The following is a 14,180-nucleotide window of genomic DNA, read 5'->3' as shown; positions in this document are numbered from 1 at the left end:
CGTTAAACAGCGTTTTTTTATTTCAATACTAAATATACTTACTAAGCCACTATAAAAAGTACTATACTAATTCGTGTCTTGCTATAATTTTATACCCGGGAAAAAGATCATATTTTTAATTAATGATTAATTACATCAGTATAAAAAGTATACGTATTATGTCCCGATACTTTTTACAACTTATCACATAAACCTGTTTAGTTCTCAACAACGACCTTCGCGTTCCATATAAAAAACTAAATGATTAAAGCATATGCAAAAAGTTTTACTATCTTTTATTTACACAATGTAAGAAAAAGAATAAATAATTTTGCTGGTAAACATCTCAGCCGCCATCTTTGAGTCGTTTGACACGGTCGGTCGAGTCACTCGGGCGAGTACTCGCCTACGATGTAAAGATAATTCCAGTCTGATTTCCAGTTCTGTATAATTCTGTAAGAACTAACTCGAAACTCACCGCAGAAAACGGTCGCGAAATGTCAGAAAGTGACATGTGACATTGAACATAATAATTACAACATCAAAAAAACACGCTTCAAATAAGTACATCACCGTAAATCGGTTATTAATATTTCACGAGTGAGTGATGAAGTGAGTTCTAACAGAATAGCACTGCTTTTCTAATAAACATTGAATTTGTTTAATTTCATGAATGTTCGAGTAATCATTAAGATTACTATGTGATGTTATTATTTATATTTAGCAGGGATATTTTTTTACTATAAATGCAATAAAAATAGTACCCATTAACCTGTCTCCTTGAGGACACGGCAGAGAAAATGATACAAGAAATATAAAACCATTTTTTTATTACATATGAAGCTGTTTTTATAAAATAGGTAGGCGGACGGGCATATTGGCCACCTGATGGTAAGTGGTCACCAACGCCCATAGACATTGGCATTGGAAGAATGGATTAACCATCGCTTACATCGCCAATGCGCCACCTTGTGAATGTAATTACAGTGGCTCAGTCACTCTTCAAGCTAGAACACAACAATACCAAGTACTGCTGTTTTGTGGTTGAATATCCGATGAGTGGGTGGTATTTACCCAGACGAGCTTGCAGAAAGCCCTACCACCAGTAAAATACTATTCTACTACAAGACTAGCAATTTAATAATAATATTTATGAATTTTATGCCACTATGATGATGATCACTGAGTTTCAAAATTTAAATAAAACTTGACATTATTATTATAAATTAACTTATAATATTTTACTTATATTATTAACTATTAAAAAGTGGAAGCCTAAAAATTAAGTGCCTAATTAGTAAGTTAGGCATTAGCAAGGGAACGGTTGGCATTGACGAATGATTACTCCAGCTATCTGAAAGTTTTTTAAACAGTTTAAATGCCCTAGCACACTGTCTAATTCAATATTTTTCTATTTAAAACAATACGTAATATAGTTGTTATATACTAAATCACCTACGTCTCACAAGTAATTTTAAAGTGCTGGTTATATTATATGTTATTTCAAAAAGTGAGCCCCGAAAATCATTATCGTATGTAGTATTTTTATTACGGGTCAATGTTCATAACTTAAGGGTATTGTTCAAGATATTGTAAGTTTTCCATTTAGTATCCGACCGGGCGAAGGCGTCATGGTGACCAATTACTCATTTCCGGTCACGGATGTCATAATGATTTATGTACTCAACGTGCCCTTGAATATTTTCTTAGCAACAAAGCAAATATTTTTGCTTATAAAAGGTGCAAAATTATATGTTAATTATATCATACATTGTCATAAAAATATATATTCACGCTACTATGTATCCCTTTTTTTACAATAGTATTGTTTTTTCCACTGAGAAATTTGTTAATAGTTCGATTGTTAAATGGAAATTGGATAGCTTTCATGTGTCATGAGTTGGGAAAGCTGACTTCAAATATTTGTGTTTCGCCCTTGATTCAAACCAGGGATTCGTCGTATAAAAGCTTATGAAGCTTATGAATCAAAAACTGTGTTTTTTACTGTCAAGAAATTCTCAACAATATCTCGGATACAGAATGATGACAATGCTTACACTCCCATACCTCGGAAAGCATGTAAAAACGTTGTTGATTACATATCAGGCTATGGTATCAGGAGTTATCATACTATCCAACTGCGCAGGAACGCAGTAAGCGGGTTCAGGAGAGCTATAGGGCTATTCTGTAAGAACAAACTTGAAACTCGCCGCAGAAAACGACCGTGAAATGTTAGATAGTAATATGCGACATTGACCATAATAATTATAACGTTACAAGAATTCACGCATCAAAATAGTATATCACCATAAGTCCGTTGTCAACATTTCACGGGTGACTAATGAAGTGAGTTCTTACAAATTAGCACTACTGAGCATGCAGGCAAATTTTTAAGCGTTTTATATTTATAGGCTGAACCTTTGCGTTGCGTATTGTCAATTAATAAAAAAAAAAAAACAGATTATTTCATAACCCCGCTAAAAGTGCAGAATTTTTATTTATTTCTATCTGTAATTATGCATAAAGTTTATTATTTATTTTTATTAGTAGACAAAATGTCAATGTTATGATCAAATGATAAGCGAATAATAATTGGCGCCTTTGAATTTATTATGTGAAATTTATTATATTAACCTTGCATATCATTTTATTATATTCTATATTTCTTTTAAGAACAGAAACCGGATCTTCCGGAATTGCTTTGTTGGTTAATTATTAAATCGTATCCGCTTATACGTTTACATATTTTGTATATAATTATCTAATTATATATATATTTAACTTAATTGAAAACCGGCCTCAATTTATTATTTGCACAATAAAAGTGAAATTTAAATAGTAAAAAGGCACAATTAAAAATTCCTAATAAAATATAAAACATTTTGCTAATGAGAGATATAAATCAATTATTTGTTTTAATTAATTCAGCGGCTTTTACTTTTGCTTATAATTTTTATTATAATTTTGACACCTTGTGATGGCAACTGCAGAGATTGCATAGATAAACAATCTTAAATAGTGTGTCTTCATTTTCAAACCATCGTTTTAAGTTCGCTTTTCATAGATATAAAAGTTAAAAAGAGTAAGTAATAAAAATAATTCTTTTCTTAGTGGCTACTAGTTATACCAAAAGGGTATAAAATACCAGTGATGCCCCTTTGTACCCATCAGGTATTTTACAAACATCAATTCTTTAAATTTCTGTATTCTTGTTTGATTGGTGAGCCAGTGTATTATACATCGACTACTATGTAACCTGGGTTACTTCAAACGAGGCGCGAAGAGGACCTGTCTTTGGAGTCTATGGAAGATTACTTACCTTCGTATCACCAAACCAATGAAACCATTTATTTGTCTCTCGCCTAAAATAAATGTAATTGGAAAAAATATGTCGTCATAAAGATTAAGATTATATTTCTTAATCGTACTGGATATACATATTTTGACGAAAACGAATACCAATTACATCCAGCGCTAAACATTTTATAACATTTAAATATTATTTTAAGTATGAAATATTTACAAAACTTTTATAAAAATCAGATAAGAAATAATCGAGTAAATGACCAAAAAAACGTGTTACGTCTATTCCATAGAAAAGATTTCAACGATACGATAAATCAAAAAATATCAAAAAACTACTTTCATCACACGAATATCTTTATATACTATTTATTTTTAATTTCAATAATATTATAACCGAATTTAAAAAAATATTTATTTATAATATAAACAAAATAATTATTTATGTTTGCATTAAATATTTAACTGAATTGTGAAAATCTAATCGAAATTATAAAATGTAAATATATTATTATATATATGTACTAAATTTTTTTACTACACAGGGAGGAAGGTGTTTTCTATTAACTGCATACAATGGTATAATTAGTAAGTATTTAATTTTATTAAACAGTGGGCACTTAAGCAAGTATACAAACATACATGGATAATAATACAAGCACAACCTTTACATATAGTGATGAAATAAAAATATTCTTTCGAAGGTTCTTCTCAGGTTTAAGTTATTTCTTTTCGAACTTATGATATATTTATGACAATCAATAAGCAATGTACGCTTCTATATAATATAAATATTCTGATTGTGACATTAACTTTAAGGCTGAAGTTGCCCGATGCTTAATTTGTGTTTATTCGTACGATGTTTTCGTTCAACGCCGAGCATGAGATGAATTAAAAACACAAATAAAACACATGAAAATTCGGTGGTGCTTTCCCGGGTTTGACCCACGATCATCGGTTAAGATTCACGCGTTTAATCACTGGGCCATCTCGGCTTTTTTGGAAGGAAGGATTCTTTAAATTTAGTTAATACCATTTTATGTAATCCTTAAACTTCCCATATTATACTCATAAATATGATACTCGAAAATATGATATGAACAACGGAATGAAATACCCGAGCTTAGCTATAGTTCCTGTTAGAATGAATAGTCAATATTGTATGCAAATATTGATCGTCACCACGGCCGTCAGGGGTATGAGATAAACAGCGCATTAAACCTTCTTAGAACTGTTCTGTTATTTACTATTGGGCGTCACATAAAGCAATACGACAGATAAACTATTGGGATAATCCATTACTATAAATTATCTAACTTCCATTCATCCTGCAAATGCTTGTAAAAGGAATCCTAAATAGTATACTAAGAGTGATACAATATACAAATATCCATGAAGGTTATATATATACAGACATGGTCATAATTTGTTGCAAAATTTAAGTATTAATAAAAACGCTACGTATAAACAAAACTTAATTATATATTTTTGAAAGATTGCATTAATATTTAATATTCGCTTATATATATGTGTGCTCTTATATTATTTTGCTTATGTTTGTATAGTATTTAAAAATCGAGGCGGATAGTACGTAATTTCTAATGGTAGCGGGATACGGGCGGAGAAATCGTGTGATGCCCAAAAAAGTATTGAAGTAAGTCAAGTCTTGATTACCTTTACGTAAATAACATATCGTACGTGTAAATAAAATATCGCAACTTATTATTAAAAAAAAAAAAAAAAATTAAAAAGAATAATCGTATTTCCACTTGATTAAAAAAATGGTCGATGACACAACGCCTAACCGCCACACCTACAGGTGAATATTATGTCATGACCTCAGATTAAAGAATTCAGCGGAATTACTAACTTGTAAAACAAACAGGCTTGTATAGGTAACTTGCGGAATTTTTACTTTTACAGCCCATTTTTTTTTAAGTTTTATCATGAATCCGTACGTTGTTAGTAAAGTAGGTAATTATTAATTAATTAATTAGGTATTATTAATTAATTAGGTAAAGTAGGTCAAAAAATTATTTATTTTTGTACAGTTTTGATGTAAATAATTCTCATATAAGTAAAACGTTTACATAAGAATTATTTACATCAAAACTAAAAATAGCCACTATATTGTACAAATTATGACTGCGTGGCATATTGGCGAGAATGCAAGCAGAATTTTCCTTTGAATCTCAATTCCGATCATCTGATCATGAGCGAAAAATGAACTCCATTCGTTTAATTTTCAATTCAAATTTAAATCATATTATGAGAAATAACATCTAAATAAATTTAAATAATACTTTAAAGATTTGTCATTGTGTTTTTTTTAATCTATAGCCAATGATAATTGTTATTAGTTACACAAATGGAATATAAAAAATATGACGCATGGCTGTAAAGGAAAATACGGGGCCGCTGCACAATATGAATACTAACCTTGAAGCGTTTAAATTAACTTTATGAAAAATAATTATTTGCAAAATATTTTTGTTTTAAAATTTTAGAGTAGTAGTAACGCTAATAAGTAATTTGTTTATATTTGTGTATTATATAACAAACTTAGTCTCGTACAAGAATGTAGACAATTTTATTATAAGATCCATATAATGCTATGGCTTTACGGGACACAAGTATATAATAAATTTGTGGTAATATTACTAACTATACCATTTTATTTTTTTAAATATATCTTAATTTATATAAGATATTGATTAAATAAAGACGTGTAGCCTCGTTTTTATAAAACAAATGGCACTTTTTTAATCGCGCGAAAATAATGTGGCAACACTGGACTGAGGACTGGCCAAAACGAACTTATTCCTAAGTGTTGCTCTTTAATAATTAGGTACTGTCAAAGTCAAACAAACATCCACGCCAAGCTACAATTATGTACGCTATGAATACACATTACATAAATTACAGAGTACGATTACAAATATTACAATCGGTAATTACGTTATTACCGTGTACCCAATACGAAGTGACGTATTGCCAAATTATCGCATATTTGGGGCGAAAACATGGACGAAGACGAGTGGGCCTGTCATGAAAATGTTCATCATATATGTTACTTTATTTAACTTCTTATCTTATTACAAAAGATATATCTCTGTTACATTTTTTTTTTTGCTTAAGAAACTGTAAGATGAATGTAATTGGATAATAGCCTACAATACGAATTTACAAAAACTAGTCTGTACAATAATATAAACAATATTTAGCCGTAGGCGGTTAATGATATATTTTTAATTAAATTTTTATAATAAAAAATAAATAACAAGCAAAACTACATAATGAAATGAAATTACCGAGCGAACTGTTAACATAGCTCTGTTAAAATAAAATGAAAACTGGCGCTTAAAATAGCAAACTAGTAAGAAAAAATATTTAAAGATGGCGGAATTAAATCTTCAGCTCGCGCCATAAATCGTCGGGCATAGACAAGCAACATTGCATTCTGTTCTATATTGTCTCTGGCCCACATACACTTTCATGGACAAATGTTAAGAAAAATTAATAAAAAGTAAACTTAATGACTATACGTTTAGGGTATAATTTTGTCTATCTTAAATATAGTGCTTTAAGCTACGGTCTGCGATGACAATCAAGGTAATCTCCCGTAGTTTTATTGTGTGTAGCGTTGTAAAGCTGAAGGCGTATCGCGTGAATTATTATTATTGTTTTAATTGATACAAGATGAGCGTGAAATAGTACGAGCGTATTAAAGGGTCCTGATATATTGGCTAAAGTGAACAACATCGCTTATAAATTGGATATGTGCGAAGATATGCAACTATGTGATAACTTTTATTGAGAAATATACCAGTATTTTAAATAGATGATTATGTTATACATTTCATTTAAATAAATTGAGAAACATTAAACATTTAAACATTAAAATAAACATGCCAGTATGTTAATATTATAGACAATTATTTTTGTCTAAATAATATTGAATTTTATTGGTTCTTAATTCTATTATTACGATATCATATATTTTTTTTAAGCTTTTGTTTCTAAAAGATTACAGAACTTGACAGCGAATATTACAACTGATAAAAAATAACTAACCTGACAAATACGCGTCATTAAAAATATAAAATCGTATAATTACCTCGTTTATTTGACGTCAGCTGTCACCTGTGAAGGCGGCATTGAAGTCAGTCGATATCTGCACAAGAAAAAGCAAGTCAATCGAGTTTAATTAAGACTAAAAAAACATAGACTAGTAAATTTATTTACAGAAAATAACTGTTAATTTACGTCTGACGATGGGCTATTTATAATTGTGGTTTCTGATTATGGTCTGTAGATAAATAAATACTAGGACCCGCCCTTTCACGGCCACTCTATATTAAGAGAGTAAAGAGTTATTTGTTTAACTTTTTATTTATTTTCTAAATAAACCGTGCATGTATTTATTATTTAAAGGCGTACCTATTCATTTATAATTTTCCTCTACATATCTCGGTTCGGCGCAAGCTCAAAGTTATTAGCCATTAGTTACCATAACCTAAAGTTATCCAATTAATTGATTATCTTCTTCTGATCATCAAAATCGAATTAATTTTACATTAAATATAACATCTAATCATTCGAACAAAAACGTAAATCGTAATAAAAATCCTTATATCGTTAGGGCTGCAGTTCGTAGATGTACTCTATATTTGTTCCAGGTTATAAGATTCACAAGACACAACAATACCAAGTACTGCTATTTTAGAGCAGCTGTAGAAAATCGGATAAGTGGGTGGGTGGTACCTGCCCAGACGAGCTTGCACAAAGCCCTACCAACATACCAAGTGAATCTAATCATCAAATCAAATCTAAGCGAACTTCATTTAGGGCTTTGTATTTAATAACAGATTAACATTGTTTTTTTGTTTTTATATCCTGACATTATTTGACTATCTTTTTTTGTATTAATACATATATACAGTCATATAATAATAATTTTTATATACTTACAACCATTGCACATTTTTTAACGGTAATTTTATTTTTAATATTTATAATTTAACAGTTTGCAGCCCTACGGCGACTTAACAAAGCCAACATCAAAGGTTTGTACTTTTTGTCTCACAGGATTCGAACCAAGGTCCTGTCAATGTGACTCGTTTGACATTTCTCGGCCGGTTCCAATGATATAATAAGAAATTTGTTTGATGTGCCAAAATAGGCTTTGTATCTTTAAAATAACAACCAAAATCTGATGTTAATATTTACGAATCGTTTTCGAACAGAGAGCGAACGATACATTAAAATTAAATAGCGATTCTTATTTTTCTTTTTAATTATTAAAATTTGAATGAGGCTAAGACGGTAAATATTGGCTATTTAAGTTCTCTCCTACAGTATGCTTGCGTTCCTCTTAAAACATAAAGACATAACTTATATTTTTTATTAAACAGTCAACCATGAATGCTCACAATCCATCTATACTACTACTGCGCTAAATTTCAAAAAACGCACGAGATACATAGTGCACAAATGAGAGTACAAACACAGGTGCACTCTGAAAGCACACGATCACTAACGGTACGGGACCTACAATGGCTTTGCAACGCACGATGGTGTAACACTGAATTTCCTTACTTCGGGTTCGGTGAATTTCTTTACGAAAAAAACTAAAATTTGAACCCAAAACGAGTTCAAATATTTTTCGTTCAGAAATCTACGAAATCTAATGCCCATAATTTGCCACTACACCAACGAGGAATTTAATATATACTTATAAACGTTGCTTAGCGTATCGTTAAGCGATGCCGTATCTTCTTCCGATTTTCAAATCAATAATGACATAAAAGGAGAAATTAGTGTTTAACAAAACAACCGCTTATAAGTAAGTAGAGTATTAACAATTATTACGTCCAACCCGAATCAATGAACGAACAACAATAACTTATTTCTTTCTTACAATTAGTAAAATAAATTCAAGTGAACGAATGCGTTTACACTTATTGCACCGATGAGAACCAGATTTTATTGCTATTGTTACGAGGTTCGATAATTTTTTATATGTATTGTTTTACATGTGATTTGGTTTCGCATGTACTTAATTTAATTCAAATCAACTTGGAAATTTAATTTACAAAACAACATTACATTACATTAACAAAACAATCCGAATTTCCATGTATTAATAAGTACATTGTTTATTTATTTGATAATATAATGATTTAGATAATAACATTATATACTTGTTATAAATAATTATATGTGTCACGACTTGTGAAATCTTAACCCACTATTTGAAATATTAAATATGAGAATGATTTATAACTTATATATTAATTATATTGTTTCAAATATAATATTCGCTTGAGTGTGAGCTGTAGGTTTCTTATGAAAACTACTGTAAGCTATATTAATTTATATATTTTGTTTTTTTTTTTTTAAATAGATAGACTGAGTAATAGGCCACCTGGTGGTAATTGGTCACATCCGCCCATAGATATTGGCACTGTAAGAAATATTAACTATAGTGTTCCACTAATCTTGGAGCTAAGATGTTACGTCCCTTGTACTTATTCCTTGTACTGGTTCACTCACCCTTCATAGCACCAAGTAAGTTTTATATCCAATTATGAAAATTATACTTGATCGGAAAAAGGTTTTATATCGTTAATTTAATAGTTAATTGCGCCATTAAACTGAGTAACAATTACTGATTCTAATAACTTTTTTATTAATGGATACAAACAGTGTTCCGCGTTCCTTGACCGATGCCCACGCTCCCTGTAGGCTGCGCCTGCGACGCTGACTAACACTTTCAACATAATATGAATGCCAAATATGAATTGCAACATCAATTAAGCTGTTTTGGTTACGCAAATTTTTATCCGAGAACAGCGAATTTAAATTATATTCAGCTGATATATCTATAAATAGGTTTTTTTTTTTTTTATAGAATAGGAAGGCGGACGAGCATATGGGCCACCTGATGGTAAGTGGTCACCAACGCTCTTAGACATTGGCATTGTAAGAAATGTCAACCATCGCTTACATATCCAATGCGCCACCAACCTTGGGAACTAAGATTTTATGTCCCTTGTGCCTGTAATTACACTGGCTCACTCACCCTTCAAACCGGAACACAACAATATCAAGTATTGCTGTTTTGCGGTAGAATATCTGATGAGTGGGTGGTACCTACCCAGACGAGCTTGCACTAAGCCCTACCACCAGTAAAACTGTTTATGGGAATTATAAATTTAGAAATGTTAAAAAAGTATCTCTTTCTACGACGAAATCAGCGAATTCATCAATTAACGAAACGTTTTATTAAAATTATGCAAATCATAGGCAACTGTAAAATAAAGAACAGAAGAAAGGACCGTGTGAAAACAATTATTTAAAAAAAACAACTGTAGTTTTACGTTCGCGTATGTACATACTTAAACAGCAAAAAAAAAATTTAAAATTATTATCTTTAAACTTGTACCGACTTCATCAATGAAAACGCAATTGTTATAAAAATATAAGTTTGTACCTAAGAATAATACTTTAATAACTTTAAAGATTACCGCAATCCAAGCCATAAACTGGAGTCCTGTAGTTTCTGCCTTTTTAAAAATATTTCTTTCGATTAAAAAATAATAAAATATTAAAACATTTAATATTCTACTTCTTTACATACGTCGAGACCTGAATTATTTTATACAAATGGTATGACCACAAAATACCGAGTACCGCTAAATAATACGACATTCACAAACAACCTTCACGGTGGAGTTTATGTAAACTGCGTTAGAAGTCACGAATGTTATATTTAAAACTACAAAATAGTCTTTATTATAAAATACAGATTGATAATGATTTATAAGAGATGTCTTATAAATGATTGACAGTATAAAGAGCGTTTCTGAACGTAAACATTATATACTAAGATTTTGAGAATTGATGCACCCCACTCCTAATACCGATGTTATTCACTTTTAGGCGCAGTGTTCATGCTACGAGTAACTGTAAACCAATAGCAAGACTTAGTTTAAAAATCGAACGAACCTGAACAAGTTTGCCATTACATTTGACAATTAATAACGCGGTAAAAGATTTTGTTATATAAAATAAACCAGACAAAATTACTATTACTAAGGGTCACACAAGTCGTGTCGTGTGGTATAAAAGTCATATAACTGTAATGACGACCGTCGGGAACGGTATAGCACGGCTTGTGCCGCTTACTAACGTCACCGTGGATAGATGTTTATAACAAAAGCTTTTATAGTAAGATGCTGGAATGTTATCTTATACAATCATATTATCAAAAAATGTCATAATATAATATTTTATCTATATATTTTGTAAACTTATTTGCATTGATTGATGATTGATGACTATTTATTGCCTGCACAAGTTTATTATTAAAAAAAAAACTTTCAAAATATATTATTTAGATAACACGTGACACACTGTAAACCTTTTAAAAATATAATGGCAATAAAATTGTATTAAATTAATATCATTATTAATTAATCTGTTAATGAACTTTGTTATTTTAGTATAAAATTTACTCAAAAATTGTGAGATTATTATTAAAACAACTGCTATATAACTACTATGATAGCATCAAGCAATATTCAATAAATAAAGAAAGTAATTGTTCAAATAAATATGAGTACATATAAAATGACGTCAAAATTGATCGGGCGGTTTAGCCGTGAACACAAAACGCGGTGGATATTTACTCTGTAATGAACAAATAAAATACTGCCAGTGTAACACTCGCATTTATAAATTTGGTACGAACATTGAATCGAAATTTTTGTAACGCAAGTTCGAAAAAAAAAAGAGAAATTTATAAATAATTAAAACTTCAGAGCTATTTTAAATTGATAGAATGATTCCTAAAGTATTATTTATAATTTTTATATGTAGGTTTTGAGAGCGATCATGCCGTTTTTATCTTATTGTGTTCGATATTTCGACAGAATTGCACCTGTCATGGTTACGAGCCGACTGAATAAAGGAATAGCCCGGTCAAAATCTGAATACAATACTTATATAAAAAGTTTAATATATATAAAAAGCGAAAGTTTTAAATTCACAATTACAAACTCCTAATGTAAACAATCGGACTTAATTATAAACGTGTTTAGTTGAACACTGTTTTTTCTCTTTTTGTCATAACTGGTGTTCCATTTAAAAGAAGAAGACACAATATTGTGTAACTAAACTCTATATATTTTTAAGCCAATCAAGCTACTTGTATATGATTCGCCATAATAGTTGTATAGTAATATTCTTTATTATAGTTTCGCTGTGCTCGCGGCTATGTCCGCGTGGAATTCAAATTGTGACTGTAAAAGTATATAGGTGCATACATACGCGCTCGCGTGTAAAGCAAGTCGGTAGTGCATCTTCCGATTGCTTAACAAATACCATTATTTCAGACTGAAATCTTATTATTGCCTGAAATAAAATATGCTCTATTTTACTTCCTAATGGTGAAACAATTATTAAAATCGATTACAGAGTTTATCGATTACTATTATAAATATAGAGTAAAGATAGTGTAGAAGTATAGGTTAAATAAAAGACGATAATTAAAAATCAGTATACACTTGTGGTATATCTAAGAAAACGGATAGAAAGTTCGTGAAAGATTTGCTATATGAGAATATAGTTACAAAAAAGCAAAAACAATGCATTATACAGTAGACATCGCGTCAGTCCGGATCTATTGTTGTGTTACATGAGAGTTTTACGGTTATAAAACGTTATATTTTCGCTTTCTTCTCGTTATGAATGGATATTTTAATTAATATCTGAATTCAATGAAATGTTTATTCATATTTTACAAACATACGTCATATATTTTATAAATTATTATTATACAAGTTGAATTCGGTTCATTTTTCTTTTTTTTATTCTTATATGTCGCCGGTGACTCGAATGTTGTCTCTCTTTTAAAGGAAATTGAATATTCACCTAAGATTTAATTTACTTTCACTTTTTTAAGCACTAACAAAGAATAAATATATATATAATGAAGTAACTAGTATTATCAATCATAAAATAATATTATTTTATCTGTGTATGTACATAAAATGTTATCATATTACGTTTAAAACACAGGCTATATGTATATAAGTTAAAATTAATTAAATATAGGTTACATCCATTGAATTATAAAAATCAATTGTGTACTTTTTGAAGTTCGTCAAAATTCCCACTGTAAAAAAACTATTTTTTTTTATCAATAATTAAGTACAAAAATGAAGTGCTTTATTTGATAAATCAGATTGATATTATTATTGTATAATAATTTAGCATTTAGTAATGATAGAACTAACTATCTCTTAAAATATGCATCAGCAAGTTGTATTAATGCTAAACACTGGTCAGTAGCGAGTTAGAATCTTTGCGGAAGTAGAACGAGTTAGACTAGTTCTAACCGAGCGATTAGATAACCGTAGGAACGAAGTTTTTATAACCTTCACTTAGAAAACTTATTACGTACATGGCAAGAATTTTTAAAAAGTGGTACTTAGTATTGACCCTGACGTATATAAAACACAGTAAGTATCGTGATTCGTGGGCAATATACCTATCTATTATATGTATTTATCTAATAGATAAATAATCTATACCGTAACCGTAACCGTAACAGCCTGTGAATGTCCCACTGCTGGGCTAAAGGCCTCCTCTCCTCTTTTTGAGGAGAAGGTTTGGAGCTTATTCCACCACGCTGCTCCAATGCGGGTTGGTAGAATTCACATGTGGCAGAATTTCAGTGAAATTAGACACATGCAGGTTTCCTCACGATGTTTTCCTTCACCAAAAAAGCACGAGATGTATTATAATCACAAATTAAGCACATGAAAATTCAGTGGTGCTACAAATAAATAAAATTGAAGTGTCTGTCTATGAGTTTAGAATATCTGCCTCAT

At 30.2% G+C, this 14,180-nt stretch overlaps 1 protein-coding gene across 4 annotated transcripts in view; it reads right to left on the bottom strand.

The window, feature by feature from the left end:
• LOC126777152 (uncharacterized) overlaps window positions 1–14,180 on the bottom strand; it is a 73,048-nt gene that overhangs the window by 42,596 nt on the left and 16,272 nt on the right. For all 4 annotated transcript variants that reach the window (XM_050500080.1, XM_050500099.1, XM_050500089.1 and 1 more), the window contains exon 2: window positions 7,400–7,456. The gene's annotated coding sequence lies outside the window, so the exon portion shown is untranslated. The remainder of the gene's footprint in view (window positions 1–7,399; window positions 7,457–14,180) is intronic.

The sequence above is a fragment of the Nymphalis io genome, chromosome 2 (assembly GCF_905147045.1).
Source record: "Nymphalis io chromosome 2, ilAglIoxx1.1, whole genome shotgun sequence".
NCBI lineage: Eukaryota > Metazoa > Arthropoda > Insecta > Lepidoptera > Nymphalidae > Nymphalis > Nymphalis io.
The sequence above is the reverse complement of the archived record's forward strand: the minus strand, read 5'-3'. Positions and strand labels throughout refer to the sequence as shown.